We start from the raw sequence: 22,632 nt of genomic DNA on the forward strand, positions 1-22,632 counted from the left end.
GTCAAGGCAGGATGGCTCAAGACCTTTCCATGAAGAGTTCTTGCTGAAATTGAAGTTCTACTGCATAGCCATGGCTGCCCACAAGTGTATGCCTTTAAATCTTGCTTGTAATCTTCTTCCCGTGCTTCTTGATGGCTGAAATCTTGAGCTAGGCTTGAAGAGGGACTCCTGGGGACCAAGAAAAGACAAAAATCTTCAAGATGTCTGAGCTTGATGCCAAGGTTCCATGGCTGCCATGGACTACACCAGACCAGGATTTCTTGAAGTGAAAAGGGGAGTCCAAGAGCTGAGGAAGATGCCTCTAATGCTGCCCAAGAATGTTGCCAAGAGCCAGGAGTGAGGTCAGGAAGGAGAGGAGGGCTGGGGGGTGTCCATAGCAGGCCATTTCAGGGCTGCTCCTCGGGCTATAGGCCAGGGTAGATCAAGCATATTGCTGCTCTATATGCTGCTCCAGTTGAAGGGAAGGCATTGGGACCAGCCATTCTTGCTGAGGAAGAGGGGGGAAGCAAGATTTCTAAGGTTCTTGGGTTGGAGCTTCCAGAGCAGCTTGGGGAAAGGAGGAGAGAGAAGGTCTTCTTGAACATTAACTGAGTTTTTGGCCTTCTCTGACTGTGCTACCCTCCTTTTTGCCCAAAACCCTAAAAAAACTTGCATAAAAATTAGTAACGACCTATCAAATTTGTCTGTCCGCCTCCAGATTTGTCCATGGTTCTTGGGAAAGCTCCAAGAAAGGCTACCATATTCTTCAAGAGGGCTAACAGCCTGCCCAAGTACTCCTGTGTACCTATGAAAGAGATATAACTGGAGTTTTCTAACTGTGGGAAACTATGAGACCCCTATATCTATGGGAAAAGAGAAGGATCAAGGACAAAGCTTTGATACCGCTTGTAAGGAAAGAGACCTAACTATCCTAACTAAGGAAAAGGAGAGAGATAAGGACTACAGAAGAAGAGGGAGAGGAGAGAGAAAGGCAAGAAGAAGAGAGAGAAAGAGGGAGAAAGGAAGAAGAAGAGGAGGAAGAAGAAGAAGCCATGGAAGTTAAGAAGGTGAAAAGAGAGTTTCTTGATAATTAGTCATGCCTCAAAATACCCTTTTACACCTTATATACCGTTAGTGTGACTGTAAGTTCCCATGCCATGTTCCCATGATCTCCGTTCATCACACTACTAATCTATCCTTGTATGCCGGCTTGGGGTATCCAGGGGTACTTTTCAGCTTGTACACACACTTGCATGGTAGAGCCTTCTTGCCAGTAGTACACAAGGAAACCAAACCCCAAGTCATATTCTTATCCAAGGAATCTATCTCAAACTGCATAGCCCTCTCCTAGGAGTAATTGTCACCTCTATGCATAGCCTCATCATAGGTGAGAGGCTCTCCTACATCTGTAACTAAGACAAAGTGCATGGAGGGCTCAAATATGTCAATGGGCATCTATCTCTCGTAGAACACTGCATTGCAAGCTTTATTGCATGCCCAACATTCTATCCAACACCTTGGCCATGAGCATCTACTTGGCTCCTCTTGAAATATAACCCTACATGTCTCCACAACTCTCTCAAACTGTCTATGAATCTTGTCTTCATGGAAGACTACATCATGGCTGCAGATGACTTCATGTGCCTGTGGATCCCATAGACAGTAACCCATCAACTTTTGGGTTATACAGATGTAGATTGGGAAAGCTCTCAATTATCTATACATTTTAAAAGTGGAATTTGTTTCTTTATCAATGGTTGTCATGTTTCTTAGACTAGCAATAAAGAACATTGTGTTGTTGTTTCCACTAGAAAGGCTGAATATGTAGCTGCATCTTTAGCAGCTCGAGATTTAGTATGGCTTCAACAAGTTCTATCAGATATTGGCCATCATCCTCTCTCCAGCATACCACTTCGATGTGATAACCAAAGTGCCATTAGTCTTGCTAAAGACTATGTTCAACATAACAAGTCTAAGCATATTGCAATACATTATCATTATGTTTGGTATGAAGTAAAGAAAGGTATGATCATGATTGAACATTGTCCAAGTGATTAGATGATTGCATATATATTCACTAAAGGACTCAATGAAGTACGTACACTTTACTCTGCTAGACTTGGAACTCGGAGTTGTCTCAACTTCAATCTTTGGGAATTAATCTACTACGACATTGTAGTGCCATTGTACATACTCTTTGTAGGCACCATATACTTCACACATGCATATACATCTCAGAACTCTTGGTTATCTTTGTAAATAAATATTCAATTTCACTTCACATGCACAGATTCACTTTACATACACACAATAATCCTTCTTGATCATGGTTGTAAATTTGTATCTAGGAGCTGGGGTTTTTCCCTTGTGCTCCCCATGGGTTTTTTCATCTGTAACTAGAGACCTTTGTTTGAGTGGGGATATTGAAGCTATATATAGCTCACCCTATCTAGACTAGGTCTCACATATATATATGTAGATTGTGATTAATATGAAATAGTCCTCGGGAGTCTACATGGTGTGTTTCTTCTCTCCCTCTCGAGTCTCTACATATCTTCTCTCTCTACATCTCAACAAAGACTACAATCATCATTATAATCTATTATTGGAGTAGTGATCAAAAGCTTTTGATTGTAAAACTTACAAACAAAAATTTAAGTACATAAATGAAGGTTTCAAAACATTTTATTCATTTTGAAAGCCTTTGACTAGTTTTTTCCCTTTCAACTTCGCCTCCAACTCAACTAATGGTAGTCCATAAGGTACATTTTTAGGGATAATTTTATTTTAATTTTAAAATATAATTTATAAATCATTTTCTATTTTAAATACTTTTGTTGTGCTAGAGGTCTCCCTCATACTTTAAAAGTATTTTTAGAATTTTAGTCTCCCTTTGTATATCTGTGGATTAGAGACATGCCTCGCACTCTAGAAATAGGATATTAGGATTATTCATTTGTGTTATGTTGTATTAGAGGCTTGCACTTTCCTTCATAATACAAGCATACAATTTTCTTGGATTTTCTATTGCTAGTCCTCAAGACTTGCATTTGCATTCCAATAGTAAGTCTAAGCTATAAAACATCCATTTTTATGTCTATTAAAGGTTTGCATCACATTCTACGAATGGATTTAAACTTTGTGGTATTGTATACTTGTGTTGCGTTGGAGGTGCTCACACTAACTCACAATACAAGCATAGAAACTACCTAGTCTTTGCTATTTGACATGTGCACTCACACTCCAATAGCGCATCTAGGTAATAAAAATATTATTGTTAAGAGTGTTAACACTTCAGCCACTCTCTGGAAAAGGATTTAAACTGTGATGCTTGTACATGTGTTCGTAAGAAATTAGTATTTCCAGTTACAATAAAAGTGTAAGAATCTTCTTGCATTCAAGTGATTTGTTCTCTGTGTTTGTTAAAGACTAACCTCACAAAAAATAGACGCTAGAGCTATGCACATGTTTTTAAATTCAAGTCAACGAAGCATGAGCTAGAGCATCATGCAATGTGCCCCTCAGTTTGTACAATGTGTTAGTCCTCACATGTTGTAGCCCTAGTATGCTACAAAATGAGAAAGCGTCTCTAAGTTTTCTATAGATACTCCTAGTATATGCTACAGATCCTAAAGAAACGATGGACCATGATATGAAAAACAAGCCCTATGCTTCATAAGAATGCACCCCCTTGCATACCGATGGCTACAACACTCGATTGGTTCTTGAACATTTTGATTTTGAGGAATATTCCTCTGGGGATGCATCAAGAGAAAATGAGATGGAGCGAGTGGGGTGGCAAAAGCATGCAGGAGACCCTTTGAATCCTACCTCGCAAGTACTATTCGAGGACCATGCTCTATTCAAGTTTTCTATAATTGAGCACACTACACATCCTCTAAGAGCAAGCCCTCCATGTTCAAGAAAACCTTCGGTACGTAGGCTTATTGCATTCGTTACGTGGGATGATATATGATGTCTTATCCTTTAACATTGTTGCATCCCGTGTATCCCACATGCAACGGCGTGTAATCCGGGCTTTGCTTATAAAGTGTGCGGAGATCGGCGACTCCCACCTCATCTGTCCCCGGTGGGCTCTACTTGTTGCAAACCTCGTGTCGGTGGGGATATGATGCAATGGAGACGATGGCCGGGCCGAGTGAGCTCTCCATGCCACCTGTCGTTCGAGGAGGCGCAGTCTCTCGGCGGGGGGTAAGGCGTGGACCAGCCTTGCCGCGGGGCTCACGTTAAATCTCGGCCTGCGTGGTGACGTGGCATCCGGTCACATCCGATGAGAGTGCAAAGCCCTCTCTTTGGACCAAAAGGGCACGAGACGACTTTGTTGCTGCCAGGGGTTGAACCTGCACCACCCACCTGAAAGGAAATTCCCTTACCATCTCACCTGCGCGCGCTCAGTTGAAAGAATAGAGTTTTTTTAAATTTATATATCATATAAAAATATGTGACCCCTAAAAAGTGTGGGGTCACCGACGCGTGGCCTGTCTACGGGCGATAGCCCATAGCAAGCCGATATATAACGTCAGCCTTGCCGCGGGAGGCTTGGGACGGCCCCCTGCTACCACCTCCACCCTAACTTAACAAACAACGAACGGAACAAGCAACAAAAGCAACAAACCGCTACAAGAAAAGAAAGAAAATAAAAATAAATAATAAAAAACAGAAAAGAAGATAAATCACCCTACCCGCCCGGCACGGCCATCGATCCACCCACCGTCTTTTGTCCCCCCTCCTTGCTTTTTTACTTTATAATGAATGCAGCGAAAAAGCTACCATTACCAAAACCCCGTACAACTTCTTCATTCAAGCTTAAAAAGAGAGAGCCTTAACCTTAGCTGCATTATTATATTACATTTCGATATTATAATAAACAAGCAACCATAAGGAGTTGAAAGCTCCTTGTTATCATAGCTATCATTCAACAATGGCATTTTATGATGATCAAGGAACCTTAGAAAGAAATATGTGAAAACAAGAGAAGTGTATATCTACCCTAAGAGGAAAAGGAAGCTACACTTAATATGCTTCACGTTTTGAAGTGACTTGATAAAGTTTAATGACAAGGGCTTAGTTTTGATCACTCTTGAATAATTTTATTCTCAAATGAAGTGAAGGGCTAAGCATAGTTTGGGGTTAGCATCATCGACTACTCCTAATCCATGGAGGTCCTTGGGTGAATCAAAGGGCTAACATCTAGGATATTCTCATATTAATTTGTGATTTGGGTTCTAATCTTTTGTCAAGGATTGTAATCTGGGTTTTTCATAATATAGTGCTTAATATTCAAAACATCTCTTCTTGTTCAACTAATTCTACCACTCTTCCTTCTCTTCCTTGAATCTCTTAGTAGAGACTCCACATCTTATTGGCCACCAGTGCATGTCCTTTCAATATCAATGTTGAATCCAATATGAGATGCCATGACAAGGTTGTAGAATGGGGACTGTATGAATCATGAAGCTGACAAGGACTTTAAGAGGAATGTAGTAGGGAGTGGATGAAGTCACTAGAAAAGTGTGTACATGTAGTTATGCGTAAAGATTTGGATATGGATTGTAGGGTATGAGTAGTTCAAAAATTTATTGAGGTAGTAAAAATACAGTTATCGTATCTAGTCATAGATATGCGAGAATAGGAAATTACTGAACAGAAACCTAAGTAGATGGAGAATTTGGCAATGGAAGAAATTTAGTTGATTGTAGAGGAAGTGAGTCTATTTTGTTAGATATGATCAATGCCCCACCCTCATTAGGTGCTACCAATGATCCATGGTGCTCAAAGTTGTAAGGCTCCCATTATGAGGAGAAGCCAAATGTGAGCCCGGACATTGGTTGAGTCCTGACTTGTATATCAGATGAGGTCTATGTGACCGGATGGGAAAAAGGTGACTGTTGTGGGTTTAATCTTTGGGTTAGATGGAGTGGTTAAGCTGGTAGCAACTTGAGGCGCATTGCATCGAGTTGCGGTGTAAGGGAGTTAAAAGGGGCCCCTATTGTGGGGTCTGGGGGCCGCGGAAGCGGCCCCTAGCTGGGGGGTCCCAGGGGGGAAGCGCCCCCGGCCCGATGGTAAAGGGAATATTCCCTAGCCGACTAGTGGAGGCTCATATGGTAGGTCGCGGTTAGCAGGCCGACCTAACGACCTTCGCGGGCTATAAAAGCTAAACCCCTTCGCAGCCATCTTTCACCCATCTTTCACCCAGTCAGAGTTGTTATTCTAGCTAGCCTTAAGCTCTTCACCTATCTTCTGTCTAGATCGCCATCTAAGCTTCACATAGTGGAAGCGCACGGGTGGACAGAGCCATCTTTGTATCAGTTGTTTGGAGTTAAAGAATTTACTGATTCTCCTCTTATCTGTTGTGTACTCTCTATCTCTTTCTCAGATTCTGTTCGCTGCGCCGTGTAATATTTTACATATTTAATGGATAGGACGTATGTAACCACCTCGAAGCTTTTGAAGAAAGGATGCAATAGTTTGATGTCCTAGAGGATTATAGGATTGAATGTTTAGAATGTATTGATGAAAGTAGTGTCGTGACTCTGTGCATCCACCGCTTTGAACCTAAGGGTGGAGTTTTTCACTAGGAATTTGAAATCATTAGTCAGCGTCATTAGGAATTTATTTTTTGTTGTGTGGTTAAAAAGCCTTGTGAAAAATGCTATGAAAAAGGGCTTTAAAAACCCGGGCTAGGTGACTTTTGGGGTAACCAAGGGGGGAAAAAGGGTTTAATTCCTGGGAGATAAAAAGTCCGCTTGAGAAGGGCAATAGAAAAGGGTTTTTAAGAAACCCAAGAGTAATATGGCCCAAAAGGGAATTGTATGGGAAATTCCGCGGGAAGGGTGAAATAGCTTTGTGGAATGCAAGGGGAGGAAAGGGGGCTTAATCCCGAGGTTGTAAAAACCCGCTTGTGAAGGATCCAACGTGGGGGAAAGGGGCTTATGGAAGTCAACAGGAAGGGGGGCTTTAAAAAAAGTCCCTTAGAAACTTCCAAGAAGCTTCCAGGAAGCTTCTGGGGGACGTGGGCAGATTGACGTGGTCGTGGAGGGGAACATGGCGGTGTCACTCAGTCTCTAGTGACGGATGCAGCAATCGAGGTGCTCTATAGTCAAGAGGGAGGCGGCGTTCTAGCTGGCAATGGCGGCTCTCACGGCAACTCCTCATGGTGCTCCTTCAGCCTCACGACTCCCTTCCTCACGACTACCTCTAAGTATCGTCAAAAGTCTAATGGCCTCCTCTATCCTCCTCCTTCTCTCACTTCCCCCCATAAGGTTTATATAGGTGAGGGGAGGGGATCCTCCCTCCCCCACGCGGCATCCTGCATGGGTTCACCCCCCCTCAGGCATCCAACACGGATGCTTAGTCATCCTGCCTTCCCTCCCTCTCCCCCAGCACGACAGTCGGTTGGGGGAAGGAGGGAATAATTAAAAAAAATTCCATAATACTAACAATTTAATCATTTGTATTTTTAGTAAGAGGAGGTTCTCGTGAGAAGTGCGGTTTTGAGATCAGAATTGTTACATTTCACATGCTTCCATTGAAGTAGCTATTGGTCATGAAAATGTTCTTATCATTGAGCCCTTTCAAATAACTGGGATCTCTATTGGTGGCCGAGTTGTAGACAGTTAAGGTAGTGGTGTGAAGGGAGTGTAGATATTCGTAAACGATGCCCAAAAAGCCACAAATGATGTGAAAGGTTACTACAAACTTGACGAGGTCACATCAATTCACTACACAATCAAGGCTCAGAAGCCTCACTATAAATTTAGTACATTGCATTGAGCCATTTCATGGTGCTCCCGAATATTGCTTGCTACCAAATATTGTTGTAACCCAAGAACAACCTTGTCTTCTAATTGGCCAATGAACCTTTGCTTGCTTAAAAGAGACAAGTTTCATATCGAGCTTATGTCTTTTGATCATATTTGAGAGCCTTTTTATTTTGTATCTTGTCTGCATCTTTAATCAAAGGTTTTGTTTTCTCAAACTAAAATTCTTCTGGATAATTATTTTACACTGAGTTCTCCCATCGCAAAGCATCCCTGCGGTGAGCGACTTTCACGAATCCTCACACAAATTTTGTGCGAGAACGGGTTAAAGGAACAAGTTTAAGAGTTATGACAGATGTATGGTATAACTTGGGATGACTACAAGCATGCTCAAAAATATTTAAAAGAATGTAAATGTGCCCAAAAAGCTAAGGAGATATGATGGATGTATGGTATAACTTGGGATGACTACAAGCATGCTAAAAAATATTGAAAAGAATGTAAATATGCCCAAAAAACTAAGATTTGTATGGAAAATCGTGATTTATCTATTGAACTATTTGAGCTTCCACTGCTAGATGTTGAAGTGACATAGGATAATGCAGATACCGATACAAAGCCAGAGATAACTGATGATGGAGAGATTCTTTCTAAGGATGATTTTTTACTATCTAACACGAAGGTTGATGCTATACTTATGGACATATTGCCTATAATTATAGAATCAGACATAGTGTTGGAGGGTTGTGATTATGTAGAGGTTTTGATTCATGGTACTGCTATGTTTTTGCTATACAGATTGATGCTCAGGATATAGATGCATTGATAGATATAATGCTATAGGAGACTATAACAAATGCTATGGTTGATAATGTGGATCCGTGGTTTGTTGATGTGATTGGTAAAATTTCTAATGGGGATGTGATGATGGATCATATCGATGCTAATATGCAAGAGATGGATGATGCTATGAGAGTTGAAGGTATGAAAGAAATATATGCTTTAGATGAATACACCAATGTGCACATGGATGCTCCAACCATGCATAAACTCGAGGATATAGGATGTTACACTAATATTTTGGGTTGCCCTTTGATCTCAGAGAATCTAATGAGTTCATGGGTATTAGTCATGGAAGGCTATATGAATGAGGGATGCCATGCACTATCAATGCCTTATGATCTAGGTGGAATTAGAGATTGGAATTGTTATGTATTCTAGAATATATCGATTACTTGGCTATTTGATCCTAGTGGGAGGTTGCTTATTCAAAAAAAGAAGGTCATGATCATATTAGTGTTTGATCTAGGTGGCTACATAGTGTGGCACATCAGAGGGATATATAGGTTCGAAGAGGGTGGATGTCATGATGTTGTGCATCCGCTTATGAAAACCCTAGGAAAAAGGACATGAGCTAGGTGTTTTGTGTAGCCAAATTCAGCGACACTATCCATATATTTTGTTTTGGCTAGTGAGATTGATTGTATAGATGATCTAAGTTAGATGAATAAGACCTCATGCATGCATGGCCCATTTTTTTAAATGGTGAAATGGTTGCCATTGTACGACTAATGAGTACATGCTTTTAGCATTGTTTGTGAGTACCTTTACATCTTTGGAACAATAGAAGGAATGGTTAATGATCACTATATATGAGGAAGGTAGCTTATGGCTTTTTTGAGAACACCACCATACATGATCTAGTGGATGTGAGTTGTGTGGCCATAAGGGTGGTGAATGATAACATGGACAAGGATGGGAAAAATCTCATCCTTCATTAAAATATGCTTGATTGGTGAATAATACTTGAATTGGAGAAAAAGAAAGAGAAGGAGAAAAATAAGTATTTAATATATATTGCCATGCATTGTGGGAAAAAAAGGGATTTTCCTTGCATGCTTTTAGGAACCCAAAGGAGGGTGGGGGTGCAACCTGCATTCTCGTAAAGAAGGATCTTCATGTGGGGGAATGTGGGAATACTATTCTGCACAAGAGTAGCCAGTGTGTCTTCCCTCCTATTTTTCCTTTTGTGTATTCCCTAGACTACATTAGAACTCACCTTGCTATAAGGAGGCAAATGCTATAAAGAAAGGAGGGGAGCATTAGTTCAATGGACTCTTGGTTGTCTATAAGAAGAGTCTAAATTTTAACAACATACCGAAGTTTTACTAGGGTTTCAACAGTTCTTGTGTTGAAATCATTGTGTATACAACACTACAATTACAACACTACCTTCAAGATATACTCCACTAGATTTATAAACTTGACTTCAAGGTGGCAACAAGCCGAGTCTCTCTCCATGCTTCTATTCTCAAGAAGACAATTGAGTAAAGGCAACACTATTTCAAGTCCTACCCTCCCCTAACGAAAAGTACAAAAGCTAATCCTTCTATTTGCCTTATCATGAGAGCTAGCACTATGATGAACTCCTTCTGTGTAGTCTATGGTCCTTGCTACTACCATCAAGAGTTGAAAGGTCCTTGTTATAATAGCCACCATTCAGCAAGGGCATCTTATTGACTAAGGAACCTTGGAAAGAAACAAGTGACAACAAGAGAAGGGTAAACCTACCCTAAGAGGAGAATCATGCTATACTAAATTTGCATATATTGGAGAAGTGGAGAAATTGATGTAGCTATCATAGTTCATCTTAACTTTGATTATGTATGTGTTGGTCAATGCTTTATGGAAAGAATGCAATGAAGGAAGTTAGGCTTTACCTCATCTTACAAAACATACTTCAATTTTTGAAGTGACTTAATAAGGGTTAACTAGTGAGGCTTATTTTTGATCACTCTTGAGAAGTTTTATGTTCAAATGAAGTGGAGGGGTAAGTAGAGTTTGGGGTTAATGTCGACCACTACTAATCCCTGGAAGCACTTGGATGAAGTGGAGGGTTAACATTGAGGATATTCTCATATGAAATTGTGATTTTGGTTCAAAGCTTTTGATTGGGATTGTAATCTGGGTTTCTCATAGTGTTGTGCATAACATTGAAAGTATCTCTTCCTATTCAGCTAATACTACCAATGTTCCTCCTCTTTCCCGAATCTCTTGGTAGAGACTCCACCTCTTATTGGCCTACATTTGCATCCTTGGTGACAATCTAATGAGTTCAATGGAATCTTGGTTGTCTATAAGAAGAGTCTAAATTTTAACAACATACCGAAGTTTTACTAGGGTTTCAACAGTTCTTGTGTTGAAATCATTGTGTATACAACACTACAATTACAACATTACCTTCAAGATATACTCCACTAGATTTATAAACATGACTTCAAGGTGGCAACAAGCCAAGTCTCTCTCCATGCTTCTATTCTCAAGAAGACAATTGAGTAAAGGCAACACTATTTCAAGTCCTACCCTCTGTCAAGATTGTGGGAGAGAAGGAAGGAGTCTCACTTGTAGCTTTCTTGCTTGCACAATGGGGGAATACACACAAAGGTGGAGGCTGAAAACAGTTTTCCTCTTCTTAGTTGTGTAAGCCAAAAGAACTCTCTTACAAAGAAATAGAAGAACCCTATATATGGGTCTCAAACCAAACTCAACTAACTAAGGTGGCATACTAACTGAGCCACGAACTAGAGTAGATAAGGATAGCTATCATGTAGCTATTATTCATGGGCGGTGTACCAATCGCGTCTGCAACTGACAAGTCGGTGACATAAATACACAACGGTCACCCTGGCGTATCACGAGTGGAGCTCGATATCTCAACACTCCCCCTCGAGCTCAATCCCAATTCCTACACACCAAGCAGGTCTCTGAACTTGCGCAGCTTCTCTGCGCCCAATGCCTTCGTGAATATGTCAGCTACCTGATCCTCTGTGCTGACATAAACTAGATCAATAAGACCTAGTAAAACCCTCTCTCACACATAGTGATAATGCACCTCAATGTGCTTTGTTCTAGAATGATAGACTGGGTTATTTGCCAAGTGTATACTACTCATGTTGTCACAACAAATGACAACTTGCCCATCTGTAGACTGATGCATATCATAAAGTAGCTTATGCAACCAAGCTACCTCACATGCAGCCATTGCTGCACCCCTGTACTTAGCCCTGTGCTCGACAAGGCAACTGTAGGCTGTTTCTTGCTGCTCCAAGTGACTGCAGCACTCCCAAAAGAGAACACATATCCAGTGGTAGATCGTCTATCAGAAATACTACCAGCCCAATCAGCATCAGTGTATCCATGCAACTGTATCTGAACCCTAGTCTCATAAAATAGTCCATACTACAATGTGGACTTCACATACCTGAGTATGCGTCTAGCCGCATCCAAATGTGGTTTCCTTGGAGCCTGCATAAACTAACTTACCAATCCAACAGCATAGCTAAAATCTGGCCTGGTAATAGTCATATAAATCAAACTTCCTACTATGCGTCTGTACATAGTAGGGTCTTCTAAAAGCTCACCTGCATCTATGCTCAGCTTCACATTCTGCTCCAAAGGAACTGAAGTAGGCTTAGAGCCTGTCATCCCATATTTGGACAGCATGTCCAATCCATACTGCCTCTGCAAGAGCTGTATCCCACTTGGTGATCTAATCACCTCAATGCCCAAGAAATAACGCAGCTCTCCCAAATCCTTCATCTCAAACTTCTGCTTCAATAGCATTTTCACATGAAGGATATCTTCATCACTGTCACCTGTTATAATCAAATCATCAACATAAATGACAAGTAGGATAATACCTTTCTCTATTTTTCTCACATAAAGTGAGAAATCTACCTTGGAAATCTGAAAGCCAATAGTGACAAGATAGTGTCCTATCTTGTCAGACCATGCTCTAGGTGCTTGCTTCAAGCCATACAAGGCTTTCTTCAACCTGCAAACAAACTCAGGATGAACATCATGCACATAACCTGGTGGGTGCTCCATAATGAGAAATATCTGGTTTTCTACCAGTATCCCTCTCCTCTGGAGTCATTCCATGTATTGGTGCAGTGGGAGTCCTATTCATTATGTAGACTGATGTAGCAACTGCTTCAGCCCAATAAAAATCTGGCAAGTCTTTTTCATTGAGCATGGCATGAGATACCTCTCCAATATGCCTTTTTTTCCTTTCTGCAATTCCATTTTGTTGTGGGGTATGACTACATGAATATTGCTGCTTTATGCCATGCTCTTGCAAGAACCTTGCAAACTCATTTGAGAGGTACTCTCCCCCTCCTTCTGACCTTAGGCATTTTATTTGCAGGCCTGTTTCTTTTTCAACCATAGCTTTAAGAGTTTTGAAATTTTCAAAAACTTCACTTTTCTTTTTCATAAAATACACCCAAAATTTTCTGCTATAGTCATCAATAAAAGTGACAAAACAATGACAGCCTCCAAGAGATGCAGCTTTAGTAGTCCACACATTAGAGTGGATTAATTTCAATGGCTTCTCACTCTCTTGAACATGTCTAGGAAATGGTTTCCTTGCCTGTTTTCCAAACTGACAGGCTTCACATACCTTATGCATTTCTGCAACCTTGAATTTAGCCAAACCTGCAACAATATTTTGGGCCTGCATTGATTTAAGTCGCTGTACATTAACATGACCAATGCGTTTATGCCAGATATCAATATCTGCAACTACACCGGTCCCATGTGCAAACATTGCTGCACTCAATTCAGACATGTCTGCATCCAATGTAAACATTCTGCCCTTCTTCTTTCCTTTTGCTATCAAGCGACCTTTATTTTTCATATCCTCAACAAAGCATCCATGAGGATTAAATCTGACCTGCAAGCCTTGCTCAACCATTTGACCAACAGAAACCAGATTCTTGGTGATATTCGGGACATGAAATACATCGGACAGGTATTTCTTTTTCCCATCCTGCATAGACAAAGGAAATTTTCCAATCTGCACAATAGGATGTGCAGTATCATCACCAGTCTCCACAAATCCTCGTTTTTCCATTTTCCTTGCATCCTCCATCCATTCTGCATGACCTATCATGTGGTTTGATGCACCTAAGTCAACATACCATACATCATTGCTTTCTTCTGCACTTGTCACAGAATTGTTCATGTGCTACACCATAAACAAGTGCTCATTTCTGTCATCACCTTGTCTACTAGAAGATGCATAATTCCCTTGTTGCAGTTTTCCATTCATGATGTCATTCTGCTTTTTATAGCAGTCTTTAGCCATATGACCCATTTTACCACAGTAGTAGCATTCAACATTACAGTTTGCATTTTGGCCTCTTTGCCATCCACCATGACCTCTTTGGCTCCCCCTGTATCTAGAGTTACCACGTCCTCCTCCATAGGACTGGTTTTCTTGAGTTTGCTGCATATTTTGATTTCTACCACGGCTTCCATATCGGCCTCCTCTACCTCTGCCTCTACCTCTTCCAACATTTGAGTAGAAGACAGCTTCTTTTGAAGTTCCTCCTGAAGAAGATGCACCACCATTTCTCTGCTCCTCAGAAATTAGAAGAGCAATCAACTCCTCAAAATCAGGAAATCTTTCACGGACAGAAATGGATGTTCGAAACTGTGCATAATCCTTTCCTAGACCATTCAAGGTCACAGAAACTAAATCATCATCTTCCACTGGCGACCCAATGGAAGCAAGTGCATCTGCAATCTTCTTCACCTTCATGTGGTAGTCATTGATGCTCATATTTTCTCTTTGCACATTATGCAACTCTTGCTTGAGTTGCATTTTCTTGGCTTGCGTATTTGTGCTATACATTTTTGACAAAGTATCCCATGCCTCCTTTGGTGTACTTGCATCTTGAATATGCACAATCATAGAGTCTGAAATGCTGATAAACAGCCAGTACATAACTTTCCTGGCTCTCTCATGCCATACTTTAAATGCCTGCATTTGTTGTTGATTGGGAACATCAGGAAGAACTGGTTCTTCTTCATTTCCTGCAACAAATTCCCAATATCCTTTTCCCATAAGGAAATTCGTCATTCTAAACTTCCATGCTTGGAAGTTGCTCTTGTCAAGCTTTCCAGTGACAATCTGTGAGAGAGAATCAGACGCCATTACAGAACACTGCAAAAAATTCTGTTACTGCAAAGAACACAGCTTCAGCCTCACAAAGGCAAATCTGCAAAACTGATGAAAGTGGTATTTGACCACGCAGTCACTTCCTAGTGACGATTTTGCATCATCAGGCAACATGGATGATTCTATAACTCCCAATGTCTCTGCGCACAAGTATACGATGCAATTTCTACAGTAACTTTTCACTGACCTGTAGAATAGTGGCTGCACAGCATAAAACTGGGCCTTTTCCTGAGTGCGTGCAGAAAACTTCCGCCTCCAAAACAGGCCCCGAAATGGCCTCAAATAAAAAAAACAAGGTCGCCAAGGGCTAAAGCCCTATTTCCGCAGCATATACTACCCTCTTGCTTTACCGCAAAGGGCGTCTCAATCTGAGACAATGCACTCCTGCACTTTCCGGCTGTGCTACCTGCAGAGATCTGCTCCCAAAACAAAAAATGAAAGCAATACTGGTCCTCTTACCAAAACGCCGCGAGCTTGGCTTGCTTTCTTGAGCTCCTTACCACGAACAAGGCTCTGATACCATGTCAAGATTGTGGGAGAGAAGGAAGGAGTCTCACTTGTAGCTTTCTTGCTTGCATAATGGGGGAATACACACAAAGGTGGAGGCTGAAAACAGTTTTCCTCTTCTTAGTTGTGTAAGACAAAAGAACTCTCTTACAAGGAAATAGAAGAACCCTATATATGGGTCTCAAACAAAACTCAACTAACTAAGGTGGCATACTAACTAAGCCACGAACTAGAGTAGATAAGGATAGCTATCATGTAGCTATTATTCATGGGCGGTGTACCAACCGCGTCTGCAACTGACAAGTCGGTGACATAAATACACAACGGTCACCCTGGCATATCACGAGTGGAGCTCGATATCTCAACACCCTCCCCTAACGAAAAGTACAAAAGCTAATCCTTCTGTTTGCCTTATCATGAGAGCTAGCACTATGATGAACTCCTTCTGTGTAGTCTATGGTCCTTGCTACTACCATCAAGAGTTGAAAGTTCCTTGTTATAATAGCCACCATTCAGCAAGGGCATCTTATTGACTAAGGAACCTTGGAAAGAAACAAGTGACAACAAGAGAAGGGTAAACCTACCGTAAGAGGAGAATCATGCTATACTAAATTTGCATATATTGGAGAAGTGGAGAAATTGATGTAGCTATCATAGTTCATCTTAACTTTGATTATGTATGTGTTGGTCAATGCTTTATGGAAAGAATGCAATGAAGGAAGTTAGGCTTTACCTCATCTTACAAAACATACTTCAATTTTTGAAGTGACTTAATAAGGGTTAACTAGTGAGGCTTATTTTTGATCACTCTTGAGAAGTTTTATGTTCAAATGAAGTGGAGGGGTAAGTAGAGTTTGGGGTTAATGTCGACCACTACTAATCCCTGGAAGCACTTGGATGAAGTGGAGGGTTAACATTGAGGATATTCTCATATGAAATTGTGATTTTGGTTCAAAGCTTTTGATTGGGATTGTAATCCGGGTTTCTCATAGTGTTGTGCATAACATTGAAAGTATCTCTTCCTGTTCAGCTAATACTACCAATGTTCCTCCTCTTTCCTGAATCTCTTGGTAGAGACCTCACCTCTTATTGGCCTACATCTGCATCCTTTCAACATGAGTGTTAAAACCGGATGTGAGATGTCATGACAAGGTTGAAGGATGGTAGACTTAGGAATCATGAAGCTGACAAGGACTTAATAAGGAATGTAGTAGGGAGGAGCAGACCTAGTTATTGAAAAAGTGTATACATGTAGTTAAGTGTAAAGATTTGGATATGCATTGTAGGATACATGTAATTCAAATATTAATATGGGGAGTACAAATGCAGTTACCATATCAAGTCATAAATATGCAAGAACAAGAAATTACTAATTGAGAACCTGAAAGGATATAGGATTTGGCAATGGAAGCACAAGAGATGATTAAAGAGCAACTGGGCATATTTAATGGACAAGACGTATGTAACTATGTCAAATTTTTTGATAAAAGGATGCAACAATTTGATATCTAAGAAGATTGTAGGATTGAATGTTTTGAATATGTTGATGAAAGTGGTGTTTAAGAAATAGTTTTAGGAGATTCCATAGATATATGGAATATCCTAGGATGACTACATGTATGCTTTTAAAGTCTAGGAAGAATATAACTGTGCCCAAAGAGCTAAAATTTGTATAAAAAATCATAATTTGTCTATTGAACTATTTGAGATTCCACTGCTACATGCTAAAGTTCCAAAGTATAATGCAAAAGTAGACATAAAGTCAAAGATTACTGATGTTGCATAGATTTTTTCTCAGGATTCTTTAAACTATCCGATGTGTAAGTTGATGCTACTATAATTGTAGAATCAAATGTAGTGCTGGAGAAATGTGAAGATGTAGAGGTCTTGATTGAGGATGCTACTATGTTTTCTACTATGTAGGTTGATGTTAAAGAAAGAGATGCATTGATTAATGCAATACTAAAGGAGACTCTTATGCACATTTGTACTTAGCACTTTGATGGTTATTATGTTTCTCACATGGTCAGTGACTTATCAACTATTATATTTAGTTTGTTGCACCTACTTGTATGACATAATTATAGCACTAATTGATTAGTATAGTTACTTATACACTGTTTAACTTAGTATATAACTTTTCTTTATATTGTATCTTATTTATACTTTGTATACATTGTATTATGGGTGGAAGAATAAGAAAAAATGAGCAAGAAAACGTTTTTTCCTCCATCTCTCTTCTTGTGTTCTTGAGTAAGCTTCTTCTTATGTGTATAGTGTGTGTTTGGCACAACAACTCAAACAAGCTTCCCCATAACATGATTCTTGTTATGGTATTAGAGCGGTGCCATTAAGAGAGGCTAGTATTGAAGGCTAAAGTGAAGGAGAAGAAGCAAGGATTCAAGCAAGCAAACAAGGAGTAAGAAGCTCTCCCATTCTTCCACTTTCTCTCTTAGATAGTGCATGTGGAGGCATAGATTGTATATTTTGCACGACATAGCAACAATCTTAGATTGTTGTGAGATTTTATGTGCAAACAAAGGATTGTATATTTTGCAAGATAGTCATATACGTTTTTGGCCATTTGAGGCAATTTTGGGCCTCATTTAAGATCCACAAGTTTGCAAATAATAGTTTCAATATATATTGCAATTTTGGACGTATCAATCGAAAATGGATACATAGGTTATAGATTTCAAATTTGCAAGTTCTAAGGTGTTTCCTAGGAATCAAACACCAGTTTTATCTACAACAAGTTGCATACTCAATGTACTATTGAGTAGTCAATTAAAAAGGCTACTTAGTGCATCGACATGCACTTTTTGTGAAAGGTTGTAGAATACTTGCTTTGTGTTTTGTATCAATTCTATGATAGCGATAAATAACAATGAAAATCCCATCACTGAGAAGCTGGACAAGAAAATTTTCCATCATGGAAGTTTTGTGTGATGAACTTCCTTATTGGGAAGGCCCATTACGAGTCCATTTCAGGTAAATAAAGAGCTAGAGTTGAGTAATCCTATGATTGTAGATGAATTAAAAGTGTAGAAATAATGGAATGCAAAGGAAAAAATGGTGATGTATTGGCTTTTTGTAGTCATTGATAATACTACGTTGGGATATATCAAAAATGTAGAAACTTCACATGCAGCTTGGACCATTTTAATGAACATGCTTTCAATAAATAGGAAGGCATGGAAAATTCAACTCAAGCAAGGGTTGAATACTTTGAAGAAAAAAAAATTTCCTATTAATGAGTATATTTCAAAGGTGATGATCATTGCAGATGCTTTGGCCATGATTGATACAATGGTTGATGACGATGATTTGGTTTCATCTACTTTGGATGGCCTTAATACTGTCAAGGCTTAGAAATCATTTGCTATTTTTATATATATATGAAAGTCATTTTGAGATTTTGATGAGTTGATCTCTCTCATGATCATCGAAGGGATCAATATGTGGGGTGAATTATTTGAGAGAAGTGGTAAATAGGTTCAATCATTTTACTCAAGTTTAGAAATGGAACATGGTACATCCTTTTCCAGAGACTGTGGTATGGATGCGTTGGTGATAACCAGCACAACAAGTTAAATGAGAAATTCGATGAAATGAAGTTTTCAAGAAGCCATGAAAACTTCAGAGACAAGGGGAGCTCTAGAGAAAGAGATGGATGATAAGAAGAGGTTTTGGAAATTCTGGTATTGTTTGTAATTATTATGGTAAAACATGTCATTTTGTAGCCCATTGTTATGCTAAGAAGGATGATATCCTTAGTAGTGGTAAATTACAACAATAAAACTTGCATCGTCTTCTAATGACAAAATGAAGACCAACATGAGTGTTTGTTTGTTATGTAGCATATGATGAATACTATTCCAAGAAATAGGACACATGACAATATATGATTTGTAAATTTAGATGACCTTAATCATACGATAAGTCATGCTCAATGGTTTGGAAAGATAAAGGTTTTACAAAATTTAGGTTGTGTGCGAATGGGTGATGATTCATGCCATCCAATTTTACAAATTGAAAAGATTCCTTTATCCTTGCATGATGGCCAGACAAACAGTTTGTCAAATGTATTAGATATGCCATCAATCACAAAGAATTTATTGTCTATTGTGCAAATGTTAAAGCAAGGGTTGCAAGTTTGATTTATGCAAAAAGTTGTTTTGTAGAAGACATTAATGATAAGTGCAGGTTGATCGCAAAAGGAAGTAGAGTTTATCAATGTTTACTTTAGAATCGAGAATTCCTACTATGAATGCTTCTACGTATACTAAAAGCAAAGAAGTGGTTGAAGACATTAAAATATAGCACAAATATATTGGACATACAAATGTGTAAAGGTTAAAACTAATGTAGTTTAAGGGCTGATTACAAGGTTTCTTGTTTTCAAAGCTATAAAATTTCATAAAGTGTATAAAGCATATCACTTTGGTAAGTAGGTAAGAAAACTTTTTTCTCATGATAGAGATATGAGTAGAAATACAATTGATGTTGTGAATACACATATTCTAGGGCCTACACAATATATATCTCTTGGTGGTAGCAAATAATTTATCATGTTTATTAATTATTTCTCAAGAAAGCTATGGATATATTTCATGAAGAAAAAGAGTGATGTATTTGAGTGCCCCAAAACATTCAAGGCTGCTATTGAAATAGAAACATACTTGAAAGTTAAGTACTTGAGGTCAGATATGGAAGAGAAGATTACCTCTTTAATGAGTTCAGTGGCTTCTTGAGGAATCGGGGATAAAGAGACCGGTTACTCACAAATATATTCCACATCAAAATGAGATTGTAGAAAGAAAAAATAAACATATTGCAAAAGTTGCACGAGCATTGATGGTTGAAAAGAATATTTTGATATGAAGCTATTCATATTGATGTCTATATTATGAATAGCTTCCACAACTATAATTCATGGGATAAGCCCTAAAGAATTCTTTATAAGGAAAAAGTCCAATGTGTCACACCTGAAAGTGTTTGGTTGTATTGCATATATTCATATACGCTTTAAATCAGAAAGGGTATTGTCGTTATAACCTAGTCATCATAGGTGAGTTTAGAGTAACCACAAATATTATTTTTAATGAGATAAGCATTTGATATGAATCTAGTAGTGATACATTGGATGATTATGATAATCATAACAGTTATGTGCAAAAGAAAAAGAAAAAATGGCAGTCTTAGTAGACCTGAAACATTATCTAGTACTACATCTACAATTAACCCTTGGTTTGGGTGACTGTGGAGTAGCCCACATCTTTAGGTGCATCTATAAGTATTACAAGTAAAGACAAAGGGAATAAGAAAGTGTCAAATGGTAATTATACATCTACTAATCATTTGGGATCTCATGGAGATTCCAATATGGTTTAGAGAGCTTAGATGATGAGCTTGGTATTCTTTCAGTTAGGACACCAGGTGTACAAAGAGCATATGGTAATGTAAAGGATTTATTGAGTAATCCTACGGTACACATGTCTAGCAAGGTAAGATACTCTATTAAAATATTTAGTTTTGAAGGTTATACAACTCACCATTATGCTTATATGATAAAGTTGGTTGAGAATGTTGAGCCCACATGCTTTGAGGATGCTATTGGTCATGCTATGTAGCAATGAATGATATGGTTGCAATAGAAGCCAATAAGACTTGGAATTTGTTAGCATTGCTTAAGGAAAATAAAGTTTTTTTGCTATAATTAGATTTACAAAATCAAGCATAATACAAATAACACAATATTAGTGAGTTTGGGAATCTCCCAATTCCCATTTTTTTAATACTAAAAAGGTGGTGCCCGGATAACATGCCCATAAGTTTCTCAAAACTATATGATGTGACCTATCATTGGAAAGCGCTTGAAAAATGGAATCTATTGAGCTATAGAGCGCTCGATTTGGAGTTATATTTTTCAAGTTATGACAAATCTAAAGATTTGACCACGTGTCCCAAACTTATGGAAAATTCCCATATTCCCCAATATGGTGTTAAATGGTTATGTTAGTAGGTATAATGTTAGATTGATTGCAAAAGGTTATGCTCAGACATATAGCATATATTATGAAGAGGCATTCACTCCAGCTGCTAGCATGGCAAGATGCATGATTGCTTTGATAGTAGCCAAAGATTGGAGTTTGTAGCAACTAGATGTCAAGAATACACCTCTTCCTACAACTCACTATGCTAGAATGCATTCTAGCATAGTGAGTTGTAGGAAGAGGTGTAAATGGAGTAGCTAGCAGGTCGTGAGGATTTCGAGCATCCCATATGTGACGGATTTATAGCATCAGAGGGGGGTGACATGCATAAAAAGTTGAAGGCCCAACCAAGTATTATCATTGTGATAAAAGGGACATTGGCACAAGGATTGCAAAGAGTTAGAGGCTTCGAGGAAGGCAAAGAGGAAGGCAAAGATGAAGATGAAGCAAGATCCTAACCAAGGCCAAGGCCAAGAAATAGACATGATGATATTCTTTAGACCACAGAAAGGACTTGGTGTCTCCTCTTTCTTTCCAATATTAGTGATGCGATCATCCCTTATGACTCTCCAATGCAAGAGAGGATGTGTAAGTGGGTGGTGAGATGGGGTAACTATGCCTCATCTATACAGATATACAAGAAACATGTTCTAGAAAGGGGCATCCCTAGCACACAAGCTGAAGTCAGACAAGTTTTGAAATCCAAGAGTTAAGATTGACATCCAAGTCCATGATAGGCTATTATTTGACTCATTGTTATTAGCTCCTAGTTTGAGTTCATATGAGGTGACACTTTGGCAATCTTAACCAAAGGCAAGGAATCTATGGTCATTTATGTTTAGAGGCTTTTTTTTGGGATAATCTTGTACTAGATGCTTGACATTGATACTTAGATTCTCTTTGAAACACCTTATTGGTGGCTTCATCACCCACTACTTGGATATCCATAGTCCTATTTTGGTGGTCTTTCTTGTATAGACTATGATGAGTCATTATCATTATATCATTCTATTATATCAAATCACCCATGATCTAAGAGTCAATGTTAGCAATTTGATTAGCTTGTGTTAGTCTAACTCATACTTAAAATTTCTAGGTATTTTAGGCATTTTATTGTGACCATTATAATATTTATATAAGCATTTTATGTAGATCGATATGTTGCCATTTATGGTATATTTTTGTCCTTTATATTCAATCTCCTTGTCAATCGATCATTATCCAAAAAAGTTCTATTGGAGAGAGAAAATATTCATCTTAGATCACAATGAAAATTCCATGGCTAAAGTATTCCAACATCATGCTTTAATTTGATTTATATAAAAAGCACCATGAAATTACACTC

The sequence above is a fragment of the Lygodium microphyllum genome, chromosome 11 (assembly GCF_053477565.2).
Source record: "Lygodium microphyllum isolate KBCC chromosome 11, Lygodium_microphyllum_v1.1.10, whole genome shotgun sequence".
In the NCBI taxonomy this organism is placed as follows: domain Eukaryota; kingdom Viridiplantae; phylum Streptophyta; class Polypodiopsida; order Schizaeales; family Lygodiaceae; genus Lygodium; species Lygodium microphyllum.